This window comes from Aphelocoma coerulescens, chromosome 1, assembly GCF_041296385.1.
Source record: "Aphelocoma coerulescens isolate FSJ_1873_10779 chromosome 1, UR_Acoe_1.0, whole genome shotgun sequence".
Taxonomy (NCBI): Eukaryota; Metazoa; Chordata; class Aves; order Passeriformes; family Corvidae; genus Aphelocoma; species Aphelocoma coerulescens.
Window position 1 is genome coordinate 82,013,253 of NC_091013.1, and position 20,729 is coordinate 82,033,981.

Genomic DNA, 20,729 nt, shown 5'->3' on the forward strand with positions numbered 1-20,729 from the left:
CAGATACTATAAAATATATTGCATATCAATCTAAGTTTTTAGTACTAAGCAATACTTTAGTGTATTCTGCTAAAATTTTGGAAGGAACTGTTTTAAATGAACACCTTATTTGTGTATTTGCTCTTGCATCTGTTTGCTTACAAGTTTATGTGACCTAATTATTTCAAGTAATTTTAAAATAAGTTAATAATTTAAATTAAGAACATGAACCCACCTTTCTGTGTCATTACAGTAAGGGTATAAGTAGACAGTATACTTTGGGCTACATGAAACAAAATTTTGGACAAACTCCTTCTGTTGATGGAAAAATTAAGTGGCTAAAACAGCAACACTAATATAAATTAAGGCCCCTTTCCAGAGATGTTCTAGAAGCAAATCTATGGCCAACCAACTCTTAAGACCACCAAGAGTGGTAACAACAACACATAAGCCCGGGTTTTTAGACCATTTTGCCTCCACCATAGCAGTACAGATACTGACAGGAGATTAATTCTTCTCCTGGAGCATGGGAAAATTGGTCTGCTGAAGAAGATTCCGGCTGCAGACCCCCATACTAGCAAAGACGATACTCCTTCTGGTGATATGTGAATATTATGTGAATTAGTTACAGATCCCTTTCCTGCTATGTTTACAACTGACTGTGCTACTGCAAGGAACACTGCCAGAGTAATACAAATAGGTCTGCACGCTGCTGGGATTAGTTTCAGTAAACTGTTTCACTTGTGCATCCAACCATGAATCATTTATGACATGAAAATATAAAGTAACTGACAAACTGCTCACAATAAAATGGAGCAGGGAAGACATTTGTTAAGAGTATTGTTCTTATGATTGTGGGTGCCTTACTGCATCACTTTTCATGCTTTGATAAGGGATGCTGTAAAACACAAAAGCAGCTAGCTAAGGAAATGAAGGTGAAAAGAAACATACCAATGGCTAGCCTCTGACAATTTCATTCAAAAAATAGGAAGTGAGAGTAGGTAACAGAACAGTACTTTGTTGATAAGAGATTGTTTCAAAAAAAACCAAGGTCTGAGATCTGCATTCCTATTAATGAATACCTTATTCCTTGAAAATTCCTCTTGTTCTTACTGATATTACTTATAAAATATGTTGTTCCCATTACGATACAAGTCACGGTGGCAGTGTGTCTTAAAATGAATATGGCCTTGTAATATGTAAAAAAGTAAGAAACTGGTTTTATAGAGAGCTGAAAAATTATTAGGGAAGGCAGAACACTACTAAATGGTATATGTTTTGTCTCTCCCATACAGTTTTTATCTAGTTTGATATATTCAGCCTGCAGCTGTAACATGACAATACCATGAAACACAGACTTACTGATGTGCACATATACCCAGGGAAATGCTTGTTGCAGATTTATTTATTGGTTTCCTTCCATTTCAACTAATAAAAAGCCAACCATCAATAAGGTTTCTGTAATATTGCCAAAAGTTTTCTCTGAATGGGGTTAATTTAATCACAAATACTCGGTATTCACAGTAAGGACACCATCACTCATAGACTTTCCTAAAGTAATTGTGTTCATAAAGAGAATAGGATTCAAGAATTGAAATCCCTAATGCCAAAGCCTGAATGGACCACTCAACTGTAATTCCCACAAACAGACGTATCACACACTTTCAGCACTTCAGGTGTTTTATCTTCTGAATTCCCCCAGGTTCTCTCCCACTTTCTCTTTGAAAGGATGTTGGTGTGACCTGGTCCTCACTGTCACAGCTGTCCGAGCTCTGCCAGGAAGTGACAGACGGTTCACATAGTTAGTAAATGAGCTTCATTTCTAAATGGTACTGTTTTCCTTTCTGAAAGTGTATTCCATACAAGATCAGTAGAAAAACTTTGGAGGTTCACAGTTCATTAGGGAAATCAGCTGAAGGGCTTGCTGCAGCTGGAGTTTATTTTAAATCACGCTGGCATTTGTGAAGGAAAGACATCAAAAAATTATTGCCAACAATGCTCTGTCTTCTGTGGTCACCTTCCAGGGAATTGATCCAAATGAGGGGTCCTGCAACTCAGGAGTTTGAATTCAAAGCTATGCTGCCAGGAAAATGTGATGACAGAACAAGTATAACACGTAGACTTTAGGACCTCAAGCTAGCTTGACATTAGTAGAAATAAACCAATTTACAGTCGTTCTCTGTACAGTGCAATAACATGTATTTCAGTATTAAACGTTTAGTTTAAAGTTATTGTTTCATGTGGGTGCCAGTGGTACAGCCAGGACCAGTATGAACAGGATGAAGAAGGGTGACGGTGTCCTGGGAGCAGTGCTAAGTTACTCTGGACCAGAGATAGTCTGTCATCAGTCCTTCTGGTCAAAGGGAAGGTGTTTGAAAGGGCCAGTTGAACCTGGTGAATCAACAAGTGGTTGCAGGCCTGCTGCCACAGCCAGGAGTTTGGCTACTTAGACCATGGGACTCGCTGTGAGAAACCTGATCTAGTGGAGGCTGTGGGCATCCATCTGTCAGAGAAGAGGACAAGCATTTTCTTGCTGAGATGATGAGGAGGGCTTTAGACAAGTTGCTGGGAGAGGGGAAACCTCAACCCATCCTACTCCTACTAATTTAATGCCTGTGCCAACAAGAGATGCTCAGAGTCCGTAAAGGGATCACAGGTAAGCAGGAAAGCATCTGAAGAGCAACACAAAGGAATTCCAGCCACTCCAGCTAGTAAGTCGGCTTCATCTGCAGACCAACATAAATGTCTCTCTGCACACACACATAGTATGGAGAGTAAACAAGAGAAGTTGGAGACACACACACATGCCTTCAGGGCTGTGACCTTATTGACACTACATAGACTAGGGAGGATGGCTCCTGTGATTGGAGCACTGGAATGAAGGGATACAGACTCTTTAGGAAGGACAGGCAAGGAAGGTGATGAGGGGGTGTCATCCTTTATGCCAATAACCATTTGGAATGTGTAGGAACCCAGAGTGCTGAGAATATTTCTCTGCCTGTTTTTAAGGGTTTTTACCCCCCTGAACACTGGTTTAGCGTCAAACCTTGGAAAAAAATTACCAACAGTCAAACAACTAGAAAATACAGTGGTGTGAATTAGGTGATAGACTACTCTGTAAGATTGTCACAGGGTGAAAAATTTAGAGGTTTTGGGCTTCTCTTTCTAGTACATAGATAAGAGTAAAAAACTTCAAAATGGAGGATTGTTGTTGTTCTCTAAACCTTCTTCTCCTCCTCCTACTACTCCATGTTCTGCAGTAATAGTTTGGAATGATTGGATAGAAAATTCCGCAGTTCCTAGTCGTGTTACTGAATAATTGGTAAGAAAGTGAAAATAATGTACATTTTTAGTAACTATTGGTTAAAATATCTTTAAAAGGCTATGTAAATCTTGATAATTAGTCTCACTCCTACTTTTCTTCCTTCTATGCTGTACCTGGGTCACACTAGTGGCTCTGTTCCTCTGATTAGACTTAATAAACAACTATCTGGAAGCATTGAAACTCCAGGAAAAGTCTCGGTTTATCTCTGAAACTCCTTGCAAGGACTTTCAGCAAATTCTCTCCCATCCGGAGGGACTTGATTTAGCACAGTACAGTGTCAGAATGCATGCAACTCTGCCTGGGGACAGATGAGTAGCTGACCAAGATCAGGATTAAAGAAAAGGCAGGGACAGGTGACATAACCGAGAAGCTGCTACAGGCCAACTCACCAAACATATCAGTGGAAAGGTGTTTTTAAGATTTGACATCTCATTAACCTGCTCTGATTTGTTAAACTCAGTTAATATCCCCAAGCTGAGTCTGTTTTGCCTGTGACAGTAGCTGGTGAATGATGTCTGCCAGTCCTTATATCAACCCATGAATCATTTGTTATCTTTTCTCTCCCTTGTCAACCTGTGCTGGGGAGAGACAGAGCAGTTTTTGTCCAGTTTTGGATCCACCCAGGGTCTACCCACTGCATAAAACCAAACCCCTGAAAGAATTAAACCTGTCCAAGGCTATCAAAAGCATCAAGAAAGGGGACATGGAGAAGGCTGACACAACCAATATTTTGTCAACAAGTCAGTCACATGATCAGAAGGCTGAAGCACCTCTCCTATGAAGACAAAGTGAGAGAGTTGGTATTGTTCAGCCTGGGTGAGAGAAGGCTCCAGGAAAACCTCAGAGCAGAATTTCAGTACCTAAAAGGGGCCTCCAAGAAAGCTGTAGATGGACTTTTTACACAGACATGTAGTGACAGGACACGGAGCAATGGCTTTAAAGTGAAAGAATAAAGGTTTAAATTAGATATTAGGAAGAAGGGTGGTGAGACACTGGAACAGGTTGCCCAGAGATATTGTGGCTGTCCCATTCCTGGAAATGTTTGAGACCAGGTTGAATGGTACTTTGAGCAACCTGGTCTGGTGGAAGATGTCCCTGCCCACAGTAGGAGGGTTGGAACTAGGTGATTTTTAAGGTCCCTTCAAACCCAAACCATTCCATGATTCTATGATGCATTTGTTCTATGATTCATATCTCAGTGTCAGTGTTGAACATTTACAGTTCAACTTTTAACAGTCTTAAGTGCCGTACTGAGGGCAGTGTATAGTTTCTGGGTCAAAGTCCTTGGGTGAAAGAACTATGTGGGATACATACAAACATGAGTAAATCCCATATTCTCTTCTAAATTTCTACATCATAGACATATTGAGACCCTCATTTACTATCCCACAGACACAACTCCCCCTCCGGCTCTGTTTAACTGAAAAACCCTTTTCCAAGAGCTGTGCTTTCAAATTTGCCCTTTTATAATTTTTTTTTTTTGAGACGGCTGCTTCTCATTTCTTCTCACATTCACTGTTGCTGTTATTTCTCTGCTGCGGCAGTTGATTCCCTCAGTCAGAACAAAAGATATTAATTGATTAAACTGCATAATTCTACAACAACCTGACTGCCTTGCTCTCTCAGGTTTCTCTTGCCTTGCTTGGATCTTGTTTGCCATGTTGATCTGAGACTGCATGTCATGGCAAGAAGCAGAGCAACACTACAGCATTGCTGTAGAGAGGAAAAGGCCTTTGACCTTCACTGCATGTTACTCAAGACATATTCCTGGTGTCCCTGTGGGTCTTTGTTTCCTATTGATAGTCATTTCTAGGTAGAATTTCCTTGAGACACCTGACTCAAAAACATTTCCCACTTCCCTGGGTGGGTGCCCAGCTCCAAGACAGATGAACATGCAGGTGCACCAAGTCTTCTTGCCTGCACCTGCATGCCCTAATCTTCAACAAGAGGGAACTTGGATATGTCAGAGATGTCTCATTCTCCAAACAGGTGCCAGTCTGGATATTTAGGGAGACCAGAGTTCCAGTGTGCACTAGGGTGCTTATCAAAACAGACATCTCTGCCTTGGTACCTTTCCACAAACTGCTGCTGTGTGACAGGGCTCAAACTGTGAAGTCAGTCTCAGTGGTATGAAGATTCTGTGGGAAAAGAGTATAGCCCCCACAGAGGTTTTACTCCTTCTGGCTAAACAAACTCAGTGTTTTCTCTTCTACCTGAATATGTTGACTTGTGCACTGAGTGAACACACCAACCTCCATTAACGCGGCTGGTGAAAATATTTTATGTTTTGGAACACAGACCTGCACTGTAACTTGTGGAAAAGATACAAAGCAGTCATGTCTTGTGAAACAGAATCCAGCATCTACCAAAACTCATAGTCTCTCTGCATATATCAGGGATGGATGATAGCTAAACACTTCATGAGCTGGTGATTAGAACATTATGCTTAGCTGGGGACAGACACCACATGTCTGCTAACACAGTAGAGTAGCCAGCAGAAGAGTCACATCTCTGTAATATCTTAGTCTGTTGGGTACGTACAAGGTCTTTGCCTTGATATATTTAGAAAACAGTTTTATTTCTACACCCAAGCAAGCAGATACTGCTACTGACTGCTCAGCATCCACTGAAGCTGCTCAGCCATAACAAAGTTCTAAGTAGTTGTGCTCCAGGAAACTTGTATCTAGCCTATATGTGATCTGAAATAGAGATTCGACATGGGTCTAGAGCTTACTACACAAACCCCAGCCATCCATCCGGCTTCCATGATAAAGAATTATCTTTTGGTACTGTCTGGCTGTTAGACAATAGAAAGCAATGCTACAGATCACCATACATGTTTAGTACCTTTTTCTTTTTACCATCCTTTAAGTTTCTTCTCATTTTCTTTACGTTTAGTCTTTTGTATGCATTCCTCTCCTGCCTATTTTTTTAGGCAGCTTGTGGGTATCTGTATGCAGACATTTCAAAATGGGTGCTCTGGAAAAGAAAAGAAGCCCAGTAATCTCCTGAACCAACTCTACAAAGAAAAATATCTGTCTTCATTTTCCATATACTCCATGCTGTTTCTTGACTAAAACTAAAGCTTAGCCTGTCAGGTTTGCTTTAATCCTTGAAAAATACAGCTGCAGCAATGATCTTTGTAGAAGTAAACAGAGATAAGCCTACTCTGAGGAAGTGAGTATCTCTAAATGGCTAAACCACTTACAATCATTCTTTGTAGTGTATCCATCATGTGTTTATTATCCTACTATGTGCCAAGAAAAAGAGATTCAAAACAAATATGGGCAAAACCATATTCCGTAATCAGCCTTTCTTTTTCACTGCATACATATGATTGGCTGTACAGCAGAGCTCCTGCAGAATTGCATGACACCCAGGGCGTTTGCTTCCCCAGAGTGGAAGAAGTTCACACAGCTGCTGAAAATCATAAATACCAGGCTCGGATACAGCTTGTTATAGTTTGCTCTGCTTCACCAGAGTAACCTCCATGAATTACTTTGACCAACACCATTTTAAGACAGCCCAGCTAAATCATTTGTGCTTTGAAAGTCTAGCAAATAATTCATTCATCTCTCAGCAGGTATTCAGAAAAGAGATTTTCTTGACATGCTAAGCAATATACTAACATCAGAACTATCACTGTCCTTTCACTGAAAAGGAGAAATGAGCAGATATTGGTGGCTTGACTGTGAAATCTTTTTTCAGGTTGGTAAAGCTCATTTTAATGCATAGATAAACAACCAGATGGTAACCTGCTCTCAAAGAAACATATTATTGATCAGATTATTTGTTTTCAATACTCTCATCAATGGCTTTCAATACTTTCTTTCAATTAATTTCTTTGATGGATAAAAATTGACAGTCTTCTTGTAAATTATGTTTGAAATGAAGATTAAGAGTTTTAGTAACACGAGATTTTCCCCATTCCTTTAAGACAAACTGGCATTCTGGTATTAAAGCACATCAAGACAGAATGTAGATAGGTATGATTGTGGCAGTAAGTGAAATTCTTTTAAACAAAAGTATGTTTTGGCTCCTTTGGTTAGAGCCAAAGGGATAGTTCAACATCCTGTATTTTAAACAAATTAGACAGGATTTTGGAGAAATCATTGACCCAAAAAAGACATCTGTCTTTTAGTGGGCCCAGTGCAAACCAGTTTGGTAAAACGTTTTTAGCAATCAGTAAAATAAGGTTTTGGATAGCCTTCTTGTGGATATTGTGGAGAAAAACACACATCCTAGACTGAGTTTAGTAATTTAATGATTGAGATTGTATGCCTTGGCTGACTACAATATCAGAAGCTAAAATTTGTCAGTCCAGAAGGTCATTCTCAGTGTTCCTTCTAAATTATTAGGAATAGGATTTCACTCCTCTCCAAAGCAGCGGAAATATGGTTTGTTTGGGATTTGGGGTTTTTTGTATTGTTTTTCCTGAATATGGTGGAATTATTTTCAGTCTGCTGGTCTGTTTGGGGGATCAAATATGTAGATTTTGACCAATTAAGATAGCTTCATGAAAATTATGTTGTAATTTGGAAAAAAAGTTGGCGAGCTTCATTTAGACCTCTGGAGAATTTTAGAGCTGAAAGCCAGTATTTACTTTAAAAATTTGACATCTAAGAAGCAGAAGTAATGTGTATAATGAGAAAAGGTACTCAGTTTACCAGGACTGAAAAGTGGGGTGAAGTTTCCTTAGATTTCATGACGTGCAGAGCTGGTCTAAGGTATGTTTTTAGACAAATATACCTTTTATTTCCCAGGGGAAAATGTGTCATGTACAGCTAAATACATTCAGAAACGAAGGAATTACTCTGCTGAGCAGGTACAGCACTGGGAGCAGTCGGGGAGTGAAAGGAAAAACCTTGGGCCCTGTAGATTTTCATAGCCAGCAAATCTTTGTGGTCACAGAGCAGAAGATTGAGAACATTATGTTTTCATTTGACTATCAAATAGTGGAGATTAGATAGTGAAGATTAGGTGGGATCTAAATGCCTAGATCATACTGCGAGTTTTAGTCCATAGCACATGGACATGTAAAGCACAGTCATGAACTTATACATAGTCATATATTTAGTTTCTCATAAGGCAGTTTATACTGCAAGAGGCTAAGAGACTTTTTTGTGAGAAGCTGTCATAAGGGCTTGACATAATTATAACCAACCTATAAGCAGTTTATTTATCTGCTCCTCCCTTTTGTTTTGTGACACATTTACCCATGTATGGAACAGATATAACATACTAACCTGCTACACCATGAAGAATATTTGAAGCTGTAATTGGATACAGGCGCACACATGGAGACAAAAAATGAAAGCGAGAAAATATCATCCCAAAGTGAAATGTGTTTGAAAACAGGTAATGGGAATATTCAAAGAAACTGAAGCGTTTGAAGTGCTAGTGACAGCTTTACTTTTAATCACAAGGACATTCTGGTGTTGTTTTTACAAACCTCTGCTTTGATATTTTCCTACCTCACTTCTTTACATTCTTGCTTGTTCTACTACCATTGTCTGTCTTTAGACTGTGAGCCCTGCAGAGCAGAGCATCTCGCTTTGTGTTTGTTTAATAATGAGTATACCAATCTCAGATGAAGCCTGTAGTCTCTGCTGGAAGACAGCTATAATGATTTTGCATTCACTTCAGAAACACATGTAATAACAGTTTAACATTTTTACTTCTTTGCAGAAGTCAATATACCACTGTGGGACAATATCTTTTCCTTCCACACTCTGTTTCCATACTCCCCCAGTGCAGTGTAGCTCTTCTCCCATGTTGTCTCAGTGGAGGTTGTTTACTGGTATTAACATATTCTAGTTGAATCATTCCTTTAATACTAATTAAAATTCATAGCCATGTCTGAGAAAAGAATTTTTGTTCAGTGGCCGGTTGATTACTTCTACAAGACTTATCTTTAAAGCAGAAACTTTGTAGCAGAACTACAAAGACTGCCCTTCCTGGGCATATTAACCCCATTTTTAACATGAACTGATCTTTATAATAATAATAATATGTGAGCTTTAACATAATAGAAAAACAACACTGCTCCACTGCTGATTGTTTGAGATGCAGAGGGCAATGGCAAATGATGAATTTATGTCTTTCAAATGGTAGACAAAAGGGTAGGGATATTGTTTCCCATGTCAAAGATATTTTCTTTAATATTATAATTTGGATTTAAGGGAATACTTATGTGGACTATCCAGTTTACCCTTTTACATTGTATCAGTTATTAAATTGATAATCAGATTACTGGACCAGGAGTCAGATGTATATTCAGTACTGGGTTTCCCTCAGACTTTCACTCTGACACTGGGAGATCACTCCAAGACTCCGTGATTTCAGTTCCCTAACCCTGGAACAGGGACTGTGAGACTGTATCTTTCCTTTTGTATTTGGGACATAAAGAGTATAAACAGGGGTTACAGGAACAGAGTAATTCTTGTCAGAGTACTTCTCTGAACTAATTTGAGTACTACTACAATAACAAGGGTAACACAACAGTCTGATTAAAAACAGAAACAGAACTTTTGGGCTCATACAGTATAATAGTTAAAGTCAGTTGTAAGGGCCAAGAGGTAGGATGATTTATTAACAATCTATTATAACTGGTGAAACCGTTAATGGAACTTGAAAGTGTTTAATATTAGATTGTGACTGAAGCTTTGATTACCTCATGACTAATATCTAGTCTGAGACCCAAAAATATTAGCTTTTTACCACTGTATGCTTGCCTGCTTTGTTTTCTGAATAAATCTGGAAAGGCATTTTCATTAAAGACTGCCAAAAAGTAGGTGAACAGTCCAGCTGATGGGGTGACAGCTGATGGGCTGACAGCTCTAGAAAAATTGGAAATCTGGTGACTCTTTGAACAGTTATCTGTTTTTTTAATATAAGAAAGAACACCACTGCCCCCAAAAAATCAAACAGAGAACGTCTCTGTGTAAAGAGCAGCAGCTGACATGGGTTGTAAATTTTGGAAAAATAAATTCTTCTCCTGATGCATAGAACGGCTGTTTGTGGGAGGCAAGAACAATGAGCTGAAGGCCTTCAGACTGAGATAGCCTTAAAATAGCTGCTCTTTGATATCCTAAGAAACTTCTCAAGCCACTGGGATAATGTACAAAGGAAAGTGGCTTTCTCACCAGTTACTTTCAGAGTCCTTCATCAAACATTCTCATCAGCTGTGGCCTGAGCCTTCTGCCTGTTCAGACCCTGCTGAAATGCCTAATGCTCCTCACTGGCTGCTCTCACCAGCGCTGGGCTCCCTTGGTGCATGGCAGCATCGCTTACTCTGCAAGAATGTTTAGGCAATGTACAAACCCAACAAATAGAACTGAGGCTTCTGAGCCCTGGAGAGGTGAGATCTGGAACAGATCAAGTAAATATGACTTTCGCCCATGGCCCTTAACTTCTGGGGTAAGTAATGAGCCTTGTGTATTTAAGTCATCTTAATTAAAATAATACCAGGATAGAGAACTATAAGGAGCAATAATTAAACCTGGTTCTACAAACCAACACAGAGCAAGTGCAGAATGAGCACACAAGGGGCATGCTAAAAGTCTTTTAATCAAAACAGATTGATGCTAAATGAAATAATTAAAAAAGAAAAAAGCAGCTAAATACAGAACTTTAAGTGAAAAACACAGAAGAAAGCAACAACCCTGTGCTGCCTCTGAAGCATTGAAAAACAGAATAAAAAGTCTAATGAACAGATGAGTAAATATAAAAATTTAAGCAAAACAAAGACAAATGCATCAGAAAAGCCTACCAAAATATATTCCTAATACATTTTCACTTTATGGAAGAATAGGAATGATATTCACCTGAATTTTCATTAGTTTAACTCCTGTACTGTAATGGTGCAGAAGGATATAATTTTCTTTGCTTAAACTTGACAGCAAATGGAGGGACTGAGCACAACACTGAAAAGTACAAAAGTACATTTTTCATCATATGAGTGCACTGAGGTCCTTGAAACAAGCTGAGTAAGAACTTCACATATTTTTTCCTTGGTTTAGATTTTTTCCTTGGTTTAGAGGTTACTGGCCCTCACAGCTGCTGGTTGCTGGTCACTTCCCCTTGCAGACCTTGCCACCCTCTCCAGTCTGCTAGCTCAGTAACTAAAAGGAAATTAAAACTGCTCAGCAAATTTAAATGCTAAGTTCTGAGCTCTACTGACTTCTTTTTAATTTTTCTTTTTGTTCCCCTTTACTTCTTTTTTAATTGAAACAGAGTAGAAAGTGACAAATCATGCAGACTGGAACTGTGGTAACCTCCAGTAAGAAGCAGGAGCAAGCAGAGTTTGATTTTCGAGCTGATATCACTAAATCCAGAAGACAATTTGTGAGTAAGATGTTCCTTGTGTGAGTGACAAGGGCTAATTGTAAGGCTAGATTTTCCCAGCCCATGTTGCCATGCAGGTAATATTTTTTCAACAGGAAGAGACGGAAGGAAGATTTGAAAATAGACTTCAAGAGACCAAGAACTTGGATGAACCCTGTAGACATTCCAAGGAACAAGCAGAGCAGGTGTGTGTCTCAAAGATTTGACTGTGAATCAGTGTTAACTGTGAGTTCTTCAGAGCCATAGCTAGGATTAATATGGGCGTGGATAGTGTATGCAGTGGTAGGAAAATTGACTCAGCATCCCATAAACACATGGAGAAAAGAAGGCTCTGGGGAGACTTTCTAGCACCTTCCAGAACCTAAAGAGTGCCTATGAGAAAGAAAAGAGGGGGACTTTTGAGAAGAGCATGTAGTGATTGCACAAGTGCTAATGGCTTTAAACTGAAAGAGAGTAGATTTAGATTCTCTTCACTGTGAGGCTGTGAGGCACGGCCCCAGGCTGCCCAGAGAAGTTGTGGATGCCCCATCCCTGGAAGTGTTCAAGGCCTGGTCGGACAAGGCTTTGAGCAACCTGGTCATGAAAGTTGCCAGTCTCAGACCAAATCACTGACCCTGAGAAGCACTCTGGTCTGCCATAGACTACTTTTCCTATGAGTCTGAAAAGTATGAGACAAGTTAAAATGTGCTTTAGAAGGAATTCAGAAAAAATATCTTAATGCTGCTACATGGCAACCTTGCCCTTGAGCAAAATTTGAACAGGACCTGTTTACATATTCTGGCAGTCTTATTCATACTGAAGAGCAGTGCCCCCTTCCAACACTGAGAACTGACTTGTATCTGTAGTGCTAATAATATCACTGGAAGCTGCGTGATAAGAAATATCTTTCTGATATTAGTCAAACTCCACAGTCTGGATTTCTGAGGTGGATTCAATTTTTAGAGTTGGTTAGTATGGGAGCAGAGTGAAGCTTCTGATAAGTTAAAGAACCAGAATCTGTACATTACACTTACATTTATTCCTGGGGTTTTTATTTATATTTTAAAAAGCTAAGCAATAATTTTAGTTAAAGTTAATACAAGCACTAATAGGGCTAAGTAGCTCAGTTAGAATTATTTCAGTCAGCATCATATTTAAGGAAACATCACAGTGATCACACACTATGCACTGATGTACTCATGGACAGGCAGAGATGTGAGCAACAGTGAATGGAAGAAGGTGAGCTTGCATTAGCACAGCCGTACAAACTCATGCTCCTGCTTCTCCGCATCGAGTATTGCTTGAATTTAACATCTTTGACCATTAATTACAATCTGTGTATCCAGCCATCTCATATAAATATGCATCATAAAATCAGAAATGTTTGGGTTGGAAGGGACCTTAAAGATCACCTAGTTCCAACACTCCTGCCATGAACAGAGACACTTTTCACTAGACATGCTGCTCAAAGTACCACTCAGCCTGGCCTTGAAGACTTCCAGAGATGGGGCACCCACAGCTTCTCTGGGCAATCTGTGCCAATGCCTCACCACCCTCATAGTGAAGAATTATTTCTAATAACTAATTTAAATCTTCTCTCTTTCAGTTTAAGGCCATTACCCCTTGTCCTGTCACGACAAGACCTTGTAAGAAGTGCCTCTCCTGCTCTCTTGTAACTGTCTTTAGGTACTTGAAGGCTGCTCTAAGGTCTCCTTGGCACCTTCCAGACTGAACAGCCCCAACTCTCTTAGCCTGTCTTCATAGGAGAGGTGAGAGTTTCAGCCCTCTGATCATCTTCATGTCCTCCTCTGGACTTGCTCCAGCAGGTTAATCTCCTTCTTCTGCTGGCGCCGCAGAGCTGAAGGTAGTATTCCATGTGAGATTTCATGAGACTAAAGGGTGATTCCAAAGCAAAAGTCTGACATGATTCTATGCTATTAGAGGAGAATTGCAATTACACAGTCAGTGAAGGAAATTCTAACTCAGGCAAATATATTAATATTTACAGTTTAATCATTAGATCATGTTCGTGCCTGGCACAGTGGAAGCTCTGTCCATAGAAGAAGACTCCAAGGCATTACAGTAATACAATACAGTAATAAAAAAAAAAATTAGCCACTGACGAGAAAGTACTAATGCAAAGGGGTGAATGAATTTCCTGCTGATGTCAAATGTAGTCATGTTGACTTTAATGGGATCAAACGGAAAGATAGAGTGTGATTACAATATGATAGGATTTATAAATTCATTAGAAAGTACAAATACTCTTCCTTATTTACATTTAAGTTTTCATTTTAATTGTACCTTAATATGTTTTCCTTGGGAAACAAATAGATGTGACAAATTATGCCAGGTAATTTGTTGTAATAGATGCAAAGAACTAGAAGCCTGCTGTGAGCCATCAAACACATTTGGAGGTCAAAGCCATACTGTTTACTTCTTAGTTCTGCGAAAGAAATTATTCTGGTAATGTTACCTGGATACCAAACTGCACACAGACACTTGACTTTGCCATTAACGTGTGAAAAACACTTCTTCAGTAACCACCTGCTCACAAGCACTTTCAGTGGACTCTCTCACTCTTGTTATGCAGGGAAACTGCTTCTCCTTCTGCTATAGCTGTTGGTAGAGTCATATACATTACTTCCTGCCTTAATTCCTTAAATATTATTTTACAAATGTCTCCTTCTCATCTCTTTTTCTTTTTTCTAATTCAAATTATTCTTTTTCTATGTCCATTGGAACCTGCACTTTTCTCTCATCCTTTCCATCTTTGAGATAGCAGCAGCGGCCATGCTACCTTTGTGGACATAACAGGTTCCTCTGTGTTAATTTTATGCATTAAAAATTAAATGCATTAGTGCTTATACAGAGAGATATATGATGGCCTCTAGTGGTTCTCTGTATGTGTGCAGATTCTGTGCCCCTCTCATTTTATGAGAGTGCACACAGGAAGAAAAAATTTATTGGTGTCCATCTGTTGCCTTTTATGAACAAAAACCTTTTGGCAACAGTAAAGAGAGCTGAACAATATGTCCAGAAGAGAGAAGGTGATCTCCTCCATCAAAATATAAGCTGAAATGTTTGTAAGCACCACTCAGAATAGTCAAAATAATGCAACTGCAAATCACCTAAAATGTCCCTCGTCCTCTGGACTCAGCACCAGAGATGGGATCATTCATTCTGAATGGAGGCATCCTTCCTGTATTTGACAGCCAAAATCATAGCGACCTTGCAAGCAGAATGGGTTCCCAGTTCTGTTTCCAGATGAAGAACTGCATGATGACTGACTGTTAGCCAACAAATGCGTCAGTCTCATCTTTCTCCTGAGTCACATCCAGGTCTGTACACAAGTCTGTGCCTACAAATGCAGATGTGTGGAAGAATCTAGGCTCTTTTAGCCAGGCTGGATATCAGATGCTCACACAAAGTACATCAGTGCTCTCACTGCAGTCCCTCAAACTGAATGTACCTGCCTCTCAGCTCTGATCACCACTCTAAAAGATCTGTACCCCTCAGGGCCCAGCTTTGGCTGGCCAGAGTCAGCAGCTCCCTGATCTGAGAGGCCAAAGAATTAAAATATTTTGGCTAGCGGCATACTCCTTCTGCACATTGCTGCAGACATTCAGGCTATAAGCCCCTTAAGGAACTCTTTCACAGAGGTCTGTGCACTTTGGAGGAGCAGGTTTGCCAACACAGGAGGAGAAACAGCATGTTCCATCGCATTTGAACTCTGTTACTCTCTGAAGGATGTATTGTTCTAGACCAGGAAATATTTTGATTTTAAAATGCAGCTATGACGTGTAGACAGTTCTCCTCTGAAATGGTATGGATGGTATGGTGAGAAAAGAATCGGAATAAAAAAATATTTATGCCAGGTTAATCCTCTGAATGGGTGAAATAATGTTACACTAGTTTACCCATGTGATTCTTCAAAGGCCTTTTGATGTACTAATGTTGGCAACTCTTTAGGTTATAGCTTCCATATTTTAGGGATTTTGATTACTTTAGTTCAAAAGAAATCTGCATTCCCAATAATTTGGCAACCTCTATTGTTAAAAATTATTCACAAGAGAAATAAGGAACCATGGCAACAAGAAAGAAATACATTAAAGTTATAAATCTCAAAGCATTTCAGTTCCTTATTTTTGCTTTTTATTCTTCTTTTTCAAGTTGATAATTTTTTGACTCTATTTACAAATTCAAACTTTGGTTTTGAGACTTATTAGATAGAAAGGCATAAGGAAAACAAAGAGCTAAAACATTCTATAGATATCTCAGTAGATGACAATCTTAACTTTCTACTTTAATATAGTTGTGATATATTTAAGTATAAGTCTTAAGTCTTCAAATACTTCTTATTTACACAGATGAACAAGTTATGTGCTTAAATATGTATCCAAATATCCAAACATAGGGTTTTTAAGGACTGAAAGATTAGAAGACAAATTCATAATGCTGTAATTTCTTTCTCAGAAAGAAAAAGAGTCTAATAAAAAGTCATTTAGGACAAAATAGTGATAGGTCTTGAATATTGACATTGAAATCCTATCAACATAATTAATAAGCAAGAGGTAGATTATTTGACTTTTTACTTCCCAAGAATTTAGAGGGTCAAGTATAAGATAATATGGCTGAGGGAAGTCAGACATGAAAAGATGACAGGTGAAAGGCTGACAACCCTCAGAAATAATCTAAACCATTTCCTGTTACATTATAAGGCATTCTAAAGTAATTTAAATTGTGTTGAGTAATTGTCAAGGAAATGCATTTCCAGCTGATCTCTGTTGAGTTTGGTCTCAAACTTCCTTACTTATTTTCCAACAAAGTTTTGTGTTTGTAACTTTCTATGTGTGATCATTGCCGCTCCTCTGCCACACAAAGTCTGTGCCTATGTCTCTGTTTATTTACATTTTTCAAGGCATAAATACATTTGGAAAAATAATTCTATTAAAAACCAAAACATCCATACAAAAATAACATTCTATGAAAATAACATCTTTCATTTAATAAGAAATATTTGCATCTAGATAATTTACATATGGGACATATTTAGCTACCCATAGCAGTGGACAATAAATATTTTATTCCATGTACCAGTTGATGATGACATTGGAACACTTTCACCTTTGTCTCCAGACTCACCTCATTCCCTGTGGTACAGTATATTATTTGCTTTGCTGACAACAAACACTCAGACATCTGACATTAGATCACTTTCAATTAAGTGTGTTAGAACCAAAGACTAAAGCTCCAGGGAGGAGACATTTTGACTTAATGCCAGTTAAGTATAGGCTGTCCCTATACTGGCAAATGCAGGTGGTTTGAAACAAGTCCTTTAGACTGTCTAGATTGCACAGTTCAAAACTCTTGTATGGATTTATTTACATTTGACTCTTCCTTTTGGATTTCCTTATTGTGACATGTTTTTCTTATTCTGTTCCAAGATCCACATTTAAAAGCAAAAGTCTGAAGCCATCAGTTTCAAGCTTAAAAAACAATGTATCAGCAAAATCCTTTCAAAACTACATCTAGATGAAATGGCTTTTTTATTGCTATAAGCACAGAAAAGATGTCTAATAAAGATTAGAAGTGCCCAAATGAGCTGTATGTGGGGGAACAATCACTTAAGCAACACTATGAAGCATATCTATTTTCTTAATATACTGGATGCCTTCTTTACAGTTTATTACCGTACAGACTATTTGAGGAGATTGTGTGCCTTATTATCCTTTCTTGGACCCTATATTCTGAACTGAAGAGTTTTAGAGAACTGGACAAGACATGAAGCTGATGATACAGAGCCTAAAAAATTGGTCTGATTCACAGGGTTGCTGAGAGCCTATTGAAGTAATTGGCTCTACAGCCACTTAGCACTGCTGAAAATAAACCATTTTCTCGTACTCACTAGCATGAAATGAAGCATGACCCAAAACACCTGCCATATACAGCTGGTTGGAAAGTTCAAGAAGCTTAAAAAGAAATGGGAAATAAGATTTACACTTTCTCTTCTATTTTCATGTAATTTTTATGTAGTTGCTTCCCTTTGCATATGAATGGAAACCCTAATTTCAGATCCTTGCTCAGGAGAATTTTTCTCACCCAGCACAAACCAAGCTGCCAGCTTGCTTTAAAAACTATGTAGGTTCAAAATTATCGAGGCTGGGGTGTTATTGAAAGGGGAAGGTAAATATCTGTCTTAGTATCAGGAAGCTGATACATGGCTGCTCCACTGGTAGCTATTCTTAGGGTACCAGGAGAGTCTTTTTCCTTCCATGCTGTCCCTTTGCTACTGTTAACAAATGCTGCATTGAAAATCTTGTCCCTAATGAGGTCAGGAGTAAAACTGTTATTGATTTCTTAGAGCCAAAGATTCACACATTACCTTTATGTATTTTTCCCTCCATTTAGTGATAGATGTGTTTGTGTTTAGAATGGATAATTAAATTTTCATTATAATATAACCTAGTAGTACTCTTTGGATAATTTTCCAACTGTATATTTAAAGAACCAGACTCTGAAACAAAACAAAATCTGCACTTAATTACTCTTCTGTAGACATATTAGGTTTTTCTTTTTCAATGAAAATCAGTCACTTTTTTTCCCTTGACGTAGGGAACATTGGTAGCGATCAGTGACATTCTGAGTAAAATGGATGCCAATTGAGCCAGTATTAATACAATTAGAATAGAAAGCATCAATAAATCCTTTGTGACAAACTACAGGAAAAATTGTGTTGTCATCTTGCAGCAGATGATTTCAAAGACTGAACTCCAGGACAGAGCGTGAATTTAAAAAAATATTAAAACGGGAAGAAGTTTGCCTAACAAAGTGAAAACATTTCATTGAAGATTAAAGAGTAGTTCAGGTTTTGTGAAGAAACAACAAATTTATAAGTACAACTGTCTTCTGGGCATGCTCAGTTGGACATTGTTTTAGTAGTGGTGAAATAATTTCTTTTGCAGTTCCATCCACTGTCTGCCAATGTCCTCGGAAGACCTTTTTGCTATTATGTAGTTTGAGAATGTTTAACCTCCTTAGATGAGATGAAGTACAAAGAGGATGACTATCAGAACAGTTGTAACAGATATTAGGTGAGTTAGGGCCATTGTCGCAGTCCATCATTTATAGGATCCCTTATTTTTTGGAAAGTTTATGTGGGAATCAGTTCTAGATAGGGATACCTACATATAAATGTTCGTATGTAGCTCCAACATGTACACCAAATATCTTAGCTCTTCTACAATTAATATGATCAAACAATAACACGGAGTGACCTGGCTCACTTTTGAGAAGATATGGTTGCTCAGTTGTGTCTAGTATTCTTGGAGATGCTCTAGGGTACTGTCATGGTTTAATCCAAGCCAGCAGCTAAACCCCACACAACCAGTGGCATGATGGTGAAAATACAGTGAGATGAGGGAGAGAATTGGAAGGGTAAATGGGAGAAAACTCATAGATTGAGATAAAGACAGTTTAAGAACTAAAGCCAAAGTTCCTCATCCAAGTAAATCAAAACAAGGAGTTCATTCATCACTTCCCATGGGCGGGCAGGTGTTCAGCCATCCCCAGGAGAGCAGAACTCCATCACATACAATGGTGACAAATGCCATCACTCTGAATGACCCCTCCCACATACCTCCTTGTCCCTCCGCAATTTCCAAGACTTGCTACTCAGAGCAAATGGGTGACACTCAGGGAATACAAGAGACAGTCCTGAAGGTACACACCAGAAGCTAAAATAATTTAACCCCAATGAAACACTGAAATCAGAATGAAATTATGCATTTCAGTTTCTTTTTGAAGGAAATAAAAGCTCTGCTTTTTGAGCTTAATTTTTAAATAACATATTTGAATGCCCATTGAGTTGGAAAATCACACCAACAAATCAGTCAGGAGTTATTTCTGAGAATATATCTCAAGTTTGACAAAAAAAAAAAAAAAAAAAAAAAAAGGTCATAGAAACTTGGAATTATAGGATATGTTGAGTTGGAAGGGACCCATCAAGACCATCAAGTCCAGCTCCTGGCCCTACACAGGACCACTCCAAGAGTCACACCATGTAAGCATTGTCCAAAGTCTCTCAGGCTTGGTGCTATGACCACTGTCTTGGCGAGCCTGTTCCAGTGCCCAACCACCCTCTGGGTGAAAAACTTTTAATATCCAACCTACACCTCCCCTGACACAACTTCTTGCTTTTTCTTCAAGTCCTGTCACTGACTGGTCAAATGTCTGCAGTTCCACTTGCCCTCATGAGGATGTTGAAAATGGCAATGAGGTTTCCCCCCAGTCAATAACAGGAAAAGTCATCAAACACAGTTATCCAACATTTCCCCCTTTATTAACTCTTGATTCCATAAGACAGACAATGTATTTCATTATAAACTTTTTATAGGTGTTTTTTTATTTTTCCTGTGAGGTGACCATTTTTTTCTTGAACTTATGTCCCTTATAGCAGTCCTTAATTATATGGTGAAAGGGAACAGTAACTCAAATATTACATAAATCTAATAAGTATTATTTTTTATGGATTTTTTCTTCATGGTACTATTCAACCTGAGAAATATTGTCAAGATTAAAAATCAAAAATACTGCATTTAAACACTGCATCTGAAATTACATTTGTGTATGAGAGTTTATGGCTTAAACCATGAGCTGTCACAGACCTGGCAACCCAGATGAGGCTGTGATATGCAAAGGAAAACATCCTGGGTACCTAAATCAGCTGCTTGTACAGAGCATCTCCTTGATACAAATGAACTGAGAGAAATGGATATTTCCGAGAGGCACCTGACACATTCAAGGAGGTTCATTTATCTTTTCATTTATTAAAAAAAAAAGCCTAGAAAACTAATTTAGAATCATTGCTGAAGTTTATAGACTTAAATTCTGCATGGCAGCAGTTAGGTGAAGTGACTGTTAATAAGAATTGCAGACTTGGAATTTCAAAGTTCTTAATGAAGATGAAGATGGAAAAGTCAGAGATTTTCAGTGGCTTTTCTCAAAGCACTGAAATTATTTATATCAGCTTGTGTCTGAATCCCTACATTAGATAAAGTCAGGTTCTCTGTTTCAAACATTCTGACCTAATTTATGGTAT